We start from the raw sequence: 13973 nt of genomic DNA, 5'->3' as shown, positions 1-13973 counted from the left end.
CCTGTGCTGTCCTCACCAGAGCTCAATTTCTTACTTGGCAGGCCGCCTTCCTGGAGCATTGCCAAGGCATCGCTACCAAAAACCCAGGGCCTCAGGGCACCCCCTGGACTTATGAACAACTAAATGGACAAGGTCGCTTCTCTTCCAAGGATATGCAGAAGTGCATGTCCATGGGGGTGTTAGCCCAAACCACCACCGCAGCCCTGGGGGCCTGGAGGGCAATCCCCTTTAAAGAGTTGGCTATAACCCCCATCACCCAAATTGTGCAAAGTTCTCAAAAGGATTATAGTGAGGTTATTAATCGCCTGCTGGAAGCAGCTGAAAGAGCCTTGGGGGAAGAGGCTATTGATAAGGATAAGATCTTAAATGAAATGATTTGAATGTGTAGTGAGGCCGACCCTTTTATGCATAAAATGTCTCAAGCCTTTCATATGCCTGTTGGTACTGCCCTTAATCATCCTGGCAGCAAAACCTACTTTAAGTGTGGAAAAACGGGACATTTTGCTCCCCTATGTCCCAGGGGGAAGGACCGCCCTCCAACCTTGCAAGCTGCTAGGCCCCCGTTGCCAACTTTGGTCTGCCCCCGCTGCAGACACGGCCAACATTGGACCAATACTTGCCGTTCTAAAACAGATGTGGCTGGAAATTCTCTGCCTTCCCTTCAGGAAAATGGGCAAAGAGGCCAGCCCTGAGCCCCTCTTTCCTGCTGGCCTCAGGGAACAGCCAGCTCAGGCCCTGCCACTCCCACTTGAAGCCTTTCAATTCACCTTGAAATACCCAAATTTTTTTATTCAAAAGAAATCTGGAAAGTGGCATTTCTTGCATAATCTTAAAGCAATTAATAAGACCATGATCCCCATGGGTGCTTTTGCAACCCGGACTCCCCTCCCCTGTTGCCATCCCTGTAAAAAATTTTAAAACTAGTTATTGATTTAACTATTGATTTTTTTCCCATTCCTTTACATTCTGCTGATTGTAAAGCAATTTTGGCCTCATGGTGATTAACTGTGCTGGCCCCTCCCTGCGTTATGAGTAGAAGGTTCTGCTTCACTTTGTCAGCCTTACACTTTGTCAAATATATGTAGCACAGGTGATAAATTTTGCAAAAAATATTTTAAAAAGGAACCTAATTATCTTATTCAACCTTATAATAAAACAGCATATTAATTGGCTGATGCAAAATACAAATAACTGGCCTTTGGCATGTGCCTCCTTTAAGGAAAAAAGTTGATATTCATTCCAGCAAATAAGTTTATACAGTTTTTTAAAAGATGCATGTTTGTATTTTTCCCATTATAACACAATCCTCTCCTATTAATAATGCAAATTTCATATTTATGAATGGGTCTTCTAATGAACATGCTGCCTATATAATTAATGATGTGTTCACTTATCACACTTCTGCACAGTTCGTAAAATTATGAGGTTTTAAAAGTATTTAAAAAAAGTCATATTGAGCCCTTTAATCTATGCAGAGGCAGTATATATGTGGCATATTCTATACCTGTATTTGAGACAGTAAGTTTCTGTGTAGTCAAAATGCAGAGAAAAATTTTGGAGAAAATATCACCTCCCCCTTAACGTTGGTAAAATTTGGCTTTAGTTCAGCAAAAATAGTCTGTGTGTGTCTTTGTAGATGCAAGTTTGATCACTCTGCTAAAGATGGCAGATAGCTGCAGAGATAAAAAAAAAATCAGCAGGACCTGGAGAAATAGTACAGCGGCGTTTGCCTTGCAAGCAGCTGATCCAGGACCAAAGGTGGTTGGTTCGAATCCGGGTGTCCCATATGGTCCCCCGTGCCTGCCAGGAGCTATTTCTGAGCAGACAGCCAGGAGTCACCCCTGAGCACCGCCGGGTGTGACCCAAAAACCAAAAAAAAAAATCAGCAACCCTGTTTATGTAAAATTTATAATAAGAATTATTTTCAGATTTGTTTGTAAATTAAATTATGTGGCATGAATGTGCCTTTTCTAAAAACATTTGTGTAATTAAGCTTTGTGCATTGGGTGGTGTAAAGTAATTATTAAAACATTGAAAATTAAAAAAACTTCTAAATTCAGGTCTGTAAGGGTTAAAAATTTCTCTACGGAGAAAGAGCAACAGAGAGATAAGGGCACTAAACTTTCTTTGTTTATGCCTCAGGAATTTTAGAGCAAGATAACAACTCTAACACTTGTAAAAAAAAAAAACTTTGGTGTTTTAAAATTCAAATAGACACAAAAATGTTACAAATTTGAATCTTTTATATTTCATTTCTTTCGAGGTGGGGAAGGGATCATACGGGGGCTGGAATCCAGGTTGCTAGTGTTTTGGCTAGAGGGCCCCAGCTTTGCCGATCCCATATAGTCAACGCAGGGTAGGATGCATAGCGAGTACTATGCAAAACTTAAAAGAGCTGAAAACCCAAAGCAGACACTTCGAAGACCTTGCGAAAACTTAAGCCTATTATTATAAACCAAGGAAATCAGTGCTAAATATTATCCAGAAAAGGGATTCTCTTAGTAATCTTCGGTGCTGGGATTTCTGAAAAGAATTTGATTGAGGCCCTATTTTTGCCTCAGAATTTACAAAGGAGAGATAGCCAAATAATGACAGAAAATGTAATACCAAGCATGAATTTATCTGTTTGAGAATTCCTCAACTATCCACGCAGGGGAAAAGGCATCCACAGAGGGCCTTTTGAGGAACCCCATAGGGAACACCTCAGATCTCCACATCAGGGAAATCCAGGGACACATCTGATGTACTGAGTTCTTCTAAAATGGAGATGTTTTTGCATGCCATGGCAGAATGATTCTCCAGGACCTCAACACTATTAGTATAGAAATATGATTTTTTTACATCCCATAAATGAGTGAGATTTTCTATATTTATCCCTCTTCCTCTGACTAATTTCACTCAGCATAATCTCCATATCCATCCATGTATAAACTAAACTTTAATTGTATATGTTTTCTTACAAGATTTTCTTATTTTGGGGCCCGGAGAGATAGCACAGCAGCGTTTGCCTTGCAAGCAGCTGATCCAGGACCAAAGGTGGTTGGTTCGAATCCCGGTGTCCCATATGGTCCCCCGTGCCTGCCAGGAGCTATTTCTGAGCAGACAGCCAGGAGTCACCCCAGAGCACCGCCAGGTGTGACCCAAAAACAAAAACAAAACAAAAAAAGATTTCCTTATTTTCTTAGATAAAATCAGAAATGTGTAGTGATAATGGATCAACTGCATAGAGATATTTTCAATTCATAGACAATTGAGTTTTCCCAAGAAACATCAAAATTGACACCTAAAATCATATACAGGCAGAGATAATATTTCAGGTTAATATGTTTGATTTTTATTCAGTTAATCAAAGGGGGATACGTACAATAATACATGGTTCCTTGAATTCTTCTAGGAGTGAAAGCTGAGCATGGAACGAGAAGTCAGGCCCGAATCATGTAAATTGTACAGGCCCCAACTCAGAAAACCATTATGCAAAAATAACTGGAAATGGTGTTGTCTAGGAGAGAAGGTGGAACATCCTTTAAGTAGAAAAACTTCCAGTTAGTTTCCAAAGTCACATGTCTCAGTGGCTTTTTGGTTTTTGTTGCTTGTTTGAAGTAATACCTGGCAGTATATGATGTCACATTGTTCCGAGCTCATTGTTCAGGGCATGTACCTAATTGTATTAAGGATCCATGTCTTGACCACTCAAAATAGCATCTGCCAGTGAGTTAGCACTCTGAACCGTTCTTGAGAAGTGTAGGAGATAAAGATGGTTACCTGTGTCATTATGTTATGATCGAAAGTAATGAGTTTCCCTGGTAGTCATGAGAACAGGTGCTTATAGGTCAGGAAGATTATTTGCCTGCTGGAGGTCCAGGTTCGATCCTGGCTCTTCATGATGCAGAACACCAGTCTGGGACTTACCACAGACTAATACCAATTATCTGCTCCCTGTAGCATTCAAAATTCCACTATTACTGCAGCTCTCATTTCAGGGGATAAATATGAAAATCAACAGATGACCCTGTTTGGGACACATACCCAACATTCTCAATCAAAAAACCAGAATTGTAATGGTGACATGACTCTATAGTTCCCCAAGACAGAAAAAGATCTAGTCTCTATAAACATGAGCACCTGTGGAAGATGCCTTGGAATACTTTCCACAAAGCTCAGTTGGTGATCAAGAAACCTATCCGACCAACAACCACGTACACAGCCACAGGTTCTGACCTGCTTTGCCCTTCTGGACCCTGGTGGAAAATGTTGCATGAACTGCACACCTCAGAAATGGGCAGTGGCAAAGAAACTTCCCTGTGCTGGAATCACACCATGCCTCAGCTGCCCAAGTACCAAATTCCAACCTCTATCAGGGGTCCTCAAACTTTTTAAACAGGGGGCCAGTTCACTGTCTCTCAGACCATTGGAGGATCTGACTATAGTAAAAATAAAACTTATTAACGAATTCTTATGCACACTGCATATATCTTATTTTGCAATGAAGAAACAAAACAGATACAAATACAATATGTGGCCCGCGGGCCATAGTTTGAGGACCACTGCATCAGGAGGAAATAAATGTAACTGTTGGTCCAATGGACTGTCCAGCACTCACAGCCACTATCCCACACGAGGTGTCCACAGAGTCACTCAGAACACACAACCAAGATGTGTGTTAGAAGAGGTACAAAGTCTCCTTCTGAGGTGACCCACTCATCCAAAAGAATCCAGGATAGGACTTTGATTTCCCATTCCCACAGCACTTCCATGAGCAAAGCCTTTGCAGAGACACTGGCTGTGGCTGGGATTTGCTGGCAATTGCTCCAAACATGCCTGGGTCCATTGCTGCTCTCTGCAGTATCTCATATCTGGATGAGTGTGGAGACTTGACAGGCTATTGGATATTCCCAGAGGGCAGGTTTGATGACACTGGGAGCTGATAGAGGTCATTAACATGGCTGGGCTGAGTGTGCCAGTCATAGATCCCAGGGAAAGAGTTGGCAGGGCTCTGTATGATTGTTGTTATGTGTGTGTTGTGTGGTTAAAGCAGGATTTTTACAGCAGTCACATACAGGAGTAGAAATTTCCTTCATGTGTTTGCTCTGACTGGGTATCCTTAGTGACCTCTGAGAATCACAGGCTCCCTGACATAGGAACTTTCAACCTCATGAGATGATCAGGAAGATTGGAGGACTGACCTTGGTTTTCAGGGTTACCTGCTATTCATGAGGTCCCCAGCATTATACAGGAACAAGAACATCAGGCCAAGCTTGACTCATGCTCTATTTCCTTTTGGGTCATTTGTTTACCTATTGTCTGTACTGTGATCACATTCTTCATGACCTGATCTGCTTAGCTCAAACTGAAATCATGTTTGAATGTTCTGTTATAATTTCCTTCTTTACTTCATTGCCCCAAAGCATCTAACAATCTGTAAGAATTATCCCAATGCCAAATATATCAGCTCCTGAAATAGAGAAATATTCTGAGTGATTCTTAGTGATTTTTCCCCAAGACTAATGTGTTACCAAGCCTACTTTCTTCTTTATTTGTGATTTCTTCTCATGCATACCCAGGAAAAGTGAATTTTAGAGTGAAGATGGGCCAGCCCTATCTAGTGTCACGATTTTCTACATGATCCTTCTTGGACTTTGGAGAGAACAACTTTCCTAGTGTGCATTTATATAACACAAAACATGTTATGGTGGTGCTCAGGGGTTACTCCTGACTTAGTGCTTTGAAATTGGTTTTGCGTGGCTTGGAGGACCATATAGGTTGCTGGGGATTAAGCCCAGACATGTCCCAGGTCTGCTGTGTGCAAGACAAACACCCCACTGCTATGCTATCGCTACAGCCCATCTCCAGATTTCTTGATGAAAATCATGTTGTATGTGCATGTATGCATGAACCTCTAAATCTTTTTCAGTCTCAACCTTCAGTTGCTTTTATTCCTGCTCAGAAATCTGCGGCTTTCTGGGGACCCCGGGCAGCAGGGTGAAGGGGATGAATGCCACGACTTATTCGTGGATTTGCTGAAGCCGACCTGATCCGAAATATCTGTGGAAAAACCTGTAGAGGTTAGAAAGAACGGCCCAAGTCTTGTTGCTGATCAAAGGCAATTTTATTAAGCGTGGGCAAGCGCTTATATATTTTTTACACAAAGGGAGGCATGTCTCAAAAACTATTGGTCATTTCGAACCAGCTCTTATCCAATTATATTCCAAGCATAAGCCCATAACCAAAAATGGATAAAGGTACTTAACATTAAACCTATGGGGCATACAAGCATTGGTTAATTCAAACAAGCTTTTCACCAATTATATGCTTACTATAGGTATTTGGCCAAAAAGGGAAAAAGGATAGAGTGTGCTTTGTTAAGCACAGCCCATAGGAGGTGGGGAGGGGTAAAGGGGAAGGCATAACTCAATGGCTGATCCTAGCAATCTTTAACTTGACCGGAATCAGAGACATATAAGGAAATCCTATCTACACCCTGTCCTTGGCTTCATGGCCCTGTGGTTAGCACAAGGGGCTATCTTTTGTTGCAAGATTTCCTATTTGCTCATGGGCTAAGAACCTGCCGACAGTCACGTATACAGCTCAGTGGAACTTTCCACAGAGACAGAGGCTAAGGTTGATGGCATCCATTTTGTGCAGGCTAGACCAGTCTCCCACAGAAATCAGGGTCAAGAGTAGCATTCAATATCCTCTATCTGTCTGTAACTCTCCAACTATGTGAGGCATCTCACTAACCTGCCTCCCCTTCAAGGATGGATCCAAGCAGGCTGAGGAAGTTACCACCCAAGCCTTTTATTGTGGACCCAGCCCTGTTGGCAAAACCCCAGGATTCTCTCAAAATAGCTTGTTCCTTATGCAAATCTCTAGTTCCTGAAAACACTTGTCAAACTTCTCATATACAAAACCTGACTTTGACAAATAATGCAAGTGAGTAATGCAGGAAGATCATCTAGGATGAGATGTGTCTGTCATGTGTATGGCAGCCCATGTGCATCCTCTTGGGTACCAAGAAGTTGGTTATCCTGTTGGTAGAGCCCATGGGAAAGAGTCTTCTTAAGGGTGAATTTGGAATAAGGACCATGTTTAGTATAGTAATTTCTCTGAGCTCTTCATCTCCCATGCTTCTGTTTTATAGCTACAGCTAAAGTTTATATTTCTTTCAATACGGTAACAAACATTTCTCCACAGACTATTTTGAGCAGTCTGAGTCTCCATAGAATCAATATACATATATATGTTTATACATGAATATATGTATGTGTATATAGGTCAATCTGGGGATCTATAAAATAGTGGCTGTTGGAGTCACATTGTGGAGGTTTTAATTTTATGCAAAGTCTAAAATTTTAAGGTGTAAGTATTAATATCAAGTTCTGCCTGAGAAACATAATGTTTGAAAAATCAGGCAATCCTTAGAAGAATGATGCCCCCAGTCCCTAGGAGTCAGGTAGCACAATGCAAGTTTCTAAAGGGATCTGCTACCCACCCTCCTTCCTGGTGGCAATCAAATCCTCTAGGAAGGCAGTTGTCTCATCCCTACTCTTCGTGCTCTCTGCGTTTCTTGTCTCTGTAGATTTCTGGAGACACACGTGCGCCCCCCAAAGCCCACTGCCTGTGGGGTCCCCAAATGCGGGCCTGAACAAGCAGCTGATCCCCGAGAGGGCCTGGTGGAGGCAAAACCTTGAGTTGGGGGGCCGGGCGGTGGCGCTGGAGGTAAGGTGCCTGCCTTACCTGCGCTAGCCTAGGAGACGGACCGCGGTTCGATCCCCCGGCGTCCCATATGGTCCCCCAAGCCAAGAGCGACTTCTGAGCGCATAGCCAGGAGTAACCCCTGAGCGTTACCGGGTGTGGCCCAAAAACCAAAAAAAAAAAAAAAAAAAAAAAAAAAAAAACCTTGAGTTGGGCATCTCCTGAATCCATGAACTCAAATGACTTGGGGAGTGGCTCAGTTGCAGAGCAGTTGCCTTGCAAGGAATCACAAGCACAGCAGATATCAAAGCAAAAAGCAAAGTGGCTGGAGAGCAGAGATGTAGATGATGCTGGTTTGGGCAATGTGGGTTCCACTCACCATGGAGATCTAGCTGCTTCCCCTACTGAATGCCCAAAAGGCAACAGTTGGGTGCAACTTTGCTCCCTCTGAGGGAAAGGGAGAAACTCACCACCACCACCACCACCACCACCACCACCACCACCACCACCACCACCACCACCACCACCACCACCACCACCACCACAGCAACAACAACCACACTCTTTTAATTAGTCATTGCTTTTCTGCCTGCAATGGTTCTGCTAACTCTATAATTTTTGTACACTTCCAAAATGCCTTATTCTGTATTATGGAATACCATACTGCCTTTCTTCTCACCAAGCAGCATTTGACAGTTGACCTAGGATCCTGCTCACTGCCCTAAACTGGGGTCTCCCGGTAGAAGAGTGACATGTCACCTCGAAGATTTGGGTTTTGTGCTAACTGGATAGTATCTTGAAAATCTGGGTAGCACCTGACAAAATGGTATTATGTTCTAAACACAATATATGGTGCTATTTCATCCAGGTTCAGGAATAAGTGGTCAAAGTGAGAGGGGCATCTCTCATTATGATCTGAAGTAATACACCAGGGCCTGAGAAATATTATAGTGGGGAGGGCGCTTGCCTTGCACATGGCTGACCCAGGTTTGATCCCTGACATCTCTTATGGTCCCCTGAGCCTGCCAGGAGTGATGTCTGAGGCAGAGCCAGTAGTAATCCCTGAGCATTGCTGGGTGTGGCCCCAAAACAAATCAAGAAAGAAAGAAAGAAAGAGAAGAAATAGAGAGAAAGAAAAATAGAGAAAGAGATAAAGAGAAAGAAAGGAAGGAAAGAGAGAAAGAGAAAGAAAAAGAAAGATAATTATAAAAATAAATTTAAAAAAGAAAAAAGAAAAAGAAAGAAAAAAAGAGAAAAAGAAAGAAAGGAAAGAGAAAGAAAAAGATAATTATAAAAATAAATAAATTTAAAAAAAGAGAAAGAGAAAGGAGGAGAGAAAGAAAAAGAAAGACAGAAAGAAAAAGAAAAAGATAATTATAAAAATAAATTAAAAAAAAAAGAAAAATAAAGAAGGAAAGAAGAAAGAAAAGAGAGAAGGAAAGAAAGGGGGGGAGAGAGAGAGAGAGAAAGAGAGAGATGGCAGATAGGAAAGTAACCTAAACAAACCTCCTTGAGTCAGGGTCAAACGTTGAAAGATACCTGTCGGTTAGTGGCAGAAATAAAGATAAAAAGATCTTTTCTTGAGACCAAATTGCCAGGGGAGAGCGCGCACGCAGTCCCCCACTACCACAAATTACGCAGTCGAGTTTCCCGCACTTGGGGAAATCGCAGGGGTCAGCACGCCCGCAGTGCAATGGGCGAGCCTCACCCTGGGGAAACCACCTTCGTGATCATGGAATCGCCCCTGCCAGGTAAGTATGACTTAGGACGCTGCCCTCTCGCACCAGCCACAAGGCCCGTACACTGTAAGCACACGGTGACTTGACACAACAACTCTCAAAACCCTGGCCATACTGCCTTTAGAGAAGCTGCTCTCAGCCGTGATCTTCAGCCAAGAAAATGCTTGCACGGTGTAGGAAACGGCGGAGAATTGCGACAGAAATCACCAGACATCAGCCCCCGCGTCGCCTCATCTGCATCGCCCCGCCCCTTAGGGGCCTAAAGGAAGGGCTCCTCCCGAAGGTGGTTTGCAAACTAGAGTCTGGACGCTAGGCCGCCCACAGACGCACATTTGAGTTGCTCCCTCCTAGTCTTCGTGGAAGGACTTTCCGAGGGAGTCCTCCAGGTCCTTCAGAAGTTGGCACGCATGGAGAAAATGTAGGAAACGGACTTCCCCTCTTTGCTGTTCAGCAAGGGTCTCAAACTCGCGGCCTATGGGCCGCAAATGGCCTTCCCTACAACATTCTGTGGCCCTGCCCTAGAGGAATCTCTTTTTGTTTTGTTTTGTTTTAGTTGTTTCGGTCACACCCCTCCAATGTTCAAGACTTACTACTGACTTTGCATTCAAGGATCACCCCGACTTTGCCTCCTGCGGCCCGCAGGTAAATTGAGTTTGAGACCCCTCCGGGTTAGGAATCAGAGACTGACCAGACATCCCAGGAAGGGCTGGAGCTGCAGTGAAGGTGGGAACTGTGCTCCAACTGCATTTTCCTTCCCCTGATGTTCTAAGCATTTGCCTGCATCTTGGTTTTGTCTTTGCTGGGGAGGGAAACGGAAGGAAAACTAGGGGTAAAAAACAGCTGGCAAGGATTTTCTGCACGCAGATACTCCCATAACCAAAGCTTAGCAGCAGCAGCTAGATATATTCTAGGAGAACACTTTTTCTCAAAGCCAGCCACAGAGGCTTGGATGGCAATTTCCTTGAATGTTGACTTGCTTGATTATTAGGATGAAAGAAAACGGTGGGGACCATTTGTTCAAGGCCATGAGTCTACAGAGCTATCTGAGTCCTGGTCTACGCCAAGAAACTCCTTTCCCTTCCAACATCTTGGCTGCAATCTCGATTCTTGAGCCAGTCGCTAAAGTGATGTTTGATATGTCATCCCCACAAGCTCCTGCTAAGGTGTACCAGCACATGGAACCATGGAACCAGTCCTCTGCTGCTCAAATTCAACTTCCAATAACATTGTAAACCACAGTTCCTTAATTATAAGAATAATGAAAAGCAATGAAAAAACCCTAAAACCTAAAGTTCACAAATAAAAATAAAGATAATGCATGGCAGCAGAAGGGTAACAAATGGTCAACATGTAATAGTCGGCCTCCGTTGAAGACAAGAAAGTCAAATGAACACAATTAGCCTTACAAAGTACAGATAAACAAAGAAATTGAAATGAAAATTTATAGAAAAAGAAGAAAAGGTGTTTTGAACAGTCTCCTGAACAACAATGAGATCTAGCATGTTTTAAAATTGACTACAGTTTGTTTAAGCATTTCATGTAGGCCTGAGATATATTACAGTCATGTGGCACTAGGCTTACTTCAAGCTACTAGGGTTCAATTCCTGTTACCAAATAAGGGCCCCTGAGCACAGAGCCAGAGATATACCTTGAGTATAGTCAGATGTGGCCCCCACACTACACTCTGCCCCTAAAGTTCTGCCAGTAAATAGTACTAAAATAGGAAAATTCAACAAAGGAGACGGAAATAAGTTTTATAATAGACATCTCTATTCTCAACCCCCCATCCTATTTTTTTTACTCCCACACCACATTTGTATTTGGGTGTATTCTCTGACTCAAATAAACATGTCCCTTCATTTCCTCCTTTGTAAAAAAATTATTCTAACTATGACTTTTTAAGTTGTTCAGAATTTAGTTTTTCAGGCATTAAATGTTCAAATACCAATCCCACTACCACTGTGACCTTCCCTCTATCTTCTCCTCAATCTCCTACCCACTATCCTAACCTACCCCTTGTAAACACAAAAACACATTTACTTTATCTTGTTTGGTCCAACAAAGAGAAAAAGAAAATGATCAACATTTAGATCATTAAGAGCCTTTTTTATAATAATTATCCTATAGCTCAGTTATGTCACTAAAGTTCTTTTCTAAGGTTTTACTGGGCTGTGGTTGGTGCTACTATTCATGCTCAGCACACTTGTGGTCTTCTGTGCAAATGTATCATCAGATTTTCTGTGATACTACTAGGCTGACACTGAAATTTTTTATTTGTTTGTTTTTGTGTCACAGCCTGTGGTGCTCAGAGGTTACTCCCGGCAGATACTCAGAACTTGCCCTTGGCAGGCTTAGAGGACCATATGGGATGCTGGGATTTGAACCCCTGTCTCTTGGGTTCACTGTGTGCAAGGCAAATGCCTACTGCTTGTACTATCTTTGCAACCCTAAAATTGAAATTTTGATGTGGTGCTGTGCCTTGTAGCCATCATAATCCAGTGTCTACAGAATGATCTGGAACAAATTTGGTGGCTAAGATTGATAAACTTAAACTTTGTACTTTTTCTGTCACTGGGTGTAGGGTTTCATGTGGGCTGCTGTGCCTTTCTTAATCTCAAGAAAAATGAAAAAAAGATCATGGAAACACATCTCTTGTTCATGATGGGGTTGGTTAGCATCATAAAAGTGGCCATATTTCCCAAAGAATGTGCAGATCGTTTGAAATCCTGGTTAGGATACTGATAACATTTTTCTAAGAAATAGACCAAACACTCTTGAAATTCATATGGAATAGTAAACTTCCACTAATAGTTAAAGAAATCCTTGAGAAACAAAGAAAGGAGGCATTACTTCAAACTGCTAATAAGCAGTAGTCATAAATACATAATACTATTGGGAAAAAGGCAGACCCTCTGATCAGTGGAATAGAGTTGACTATTCTGAGACTGATCACAGGTATATGATCAATTAGTCTTTGTTATCAAAGAGATAAGAAATAGAAAATAGATCAAGGAAAATGTCTTCCATAGATGAGAACATAGGTAGAACACTTCATGACATTAACATAAAGGCATATTCAAGGGTGAAAAACCACTGGCCAAGTAAGTGGAAGGAGAGAGAAACAAATGGGATTACTTTAATATAAAAAGATCAAAGGAAAAGGAGACTATATACTATGAAAACACATGAAACAGGAGAAACTACTCATTCAATACTTATTTGTTAAAGCATTAATATCTAAGAGATACAAGGCACTGGTAAAACTTAGCAAAAATCATCTACGCCATCCAAAAATGGGGAGAAGAAATGAACAGACATTTCCTCAAGAAGAACTTCAGATGGCCACAAGCATATGCTAAAATGGTCCACATCATTATCCGTCAGGGAGATGTAAATTGAAACAACATTGAGATATCTTCTCACACCACAGAAACAGGCACACGTCATAAAGAACAAGAACAAACAGTGATGTTGCAGATGCTAGGAATTAGACAACCTGAATACTGCCAGTAGGCATACCAACTAGTCTACCCTTTTCATTAAACAATATAGGTATTTTTCCAAAAACTAGAAACTGAGCTTGCATATGACCCAGTAATTCCACTCCTATGAATCTAACCTAGGAGCCTAAAAACACAATATAGAAATGCCCTTTGCGAAAGACTTCATCATAAGCTCCATTCCTTGACCTGTGCAGATACCAAGATTTCTAGATATAGAGGTCTGATTTTATCATCCATGATGGAGCAGATGTCTTCCATATACCACAAAGGCACCTAGAGGAGAATAAATGAACACGCAAGGAGTCTATAGTTGTTCCCATGACAGTATACTTCAAGGGTGAAGAAACCCTGTATCTCTTAGGCCAAGGGAATTCCCTTTCTAATGTCCCCAATATTTACTGTGCCTATGTAAGTGGAAAAATCAGCACAAAATAATCTTTTTTATTTATCTATTTTTATTTTTTTGTTTTGGTTTGGATATTGAAGTTGTTTTCTCTAATTTTTTTCTTCTCCTTTTTGCATTCTGTTATGTTTTTATTTCAGGACCATGGTTTTAAGTGGTGCTTGTCTTTATTGCTGTAGTGCTCACTGGATTTTTTTGATATTTCCTTTTGTATTTCTGTGGTGTTTCACTTTCTTTTTCCCTGCCTGCTCACAAACTGAGGTTGAGAGCCTCTAGAAGGACTCCGTCCATATTCGGCTTATTTGATGTTTACCCCATTGTATTGCTTTTCTTTTCTTCAAACAAAATCACATAACTTGAATTACCTAGTTCCACCTCTCAAATAGAGGGGGAAATAATGGAGAGTACCAAGACCAAACAGTTGTATGATCACTAAGTAGTAAGCTAGTCACAGAGGAGACCATTTATATTAGTAGCCCGGTGGGTGAAGGTGGGGGATATGGGATGCAAGATGGGAACGGGGGTGGAGGGAGGACAACTTTGGTGATGGGATTGCCCCTGATTTAATGTGAATATGTACCTAAAATATTACTGTGAAAGATATCTAAGCCACTTTGGTCAAAATAAAAATTATTT

The 13973-nt window shown here is 41.8% G+C and overlaps 1 non-coding gene across 1 annotated transcript; it reads right to left on the bottom strand.

The window, feature by feature from the left end:
- Positions 1–9287: 9287 nt before the first annotated feature.
- On the bottom strand, positions 9288–9451 carry LOC126021557 (U1 spliceosomal RNA). The gene has a single exon (XR_007500062.1). It is a non-coding gene; the product is annotated as a U1 spliceosomal RNA (small nuclear RNA).
- Between the last annotated feature and the right edge of the window lie 4522 nt (positions 9452–13973).

Source organism: Suncus etruscus, chromosome 10 (assembly GCF_024139225.1).
Source record: "Suncus etruscus isolate mSunEtr1 chromosome 10, mSunEtr1.pri.cur, whole genome shotgun sequence".
In the NCBI taxonomy this organism is placed as follows: Eukaryota; Metazoa; Chordata; class Mammalia; order Eulipotyphla; family Soricidae; genus Suncus; species Suncus etruscus.
This window is presented reverse-complemented; position numbering and strand designations above follow the sequence as displayed.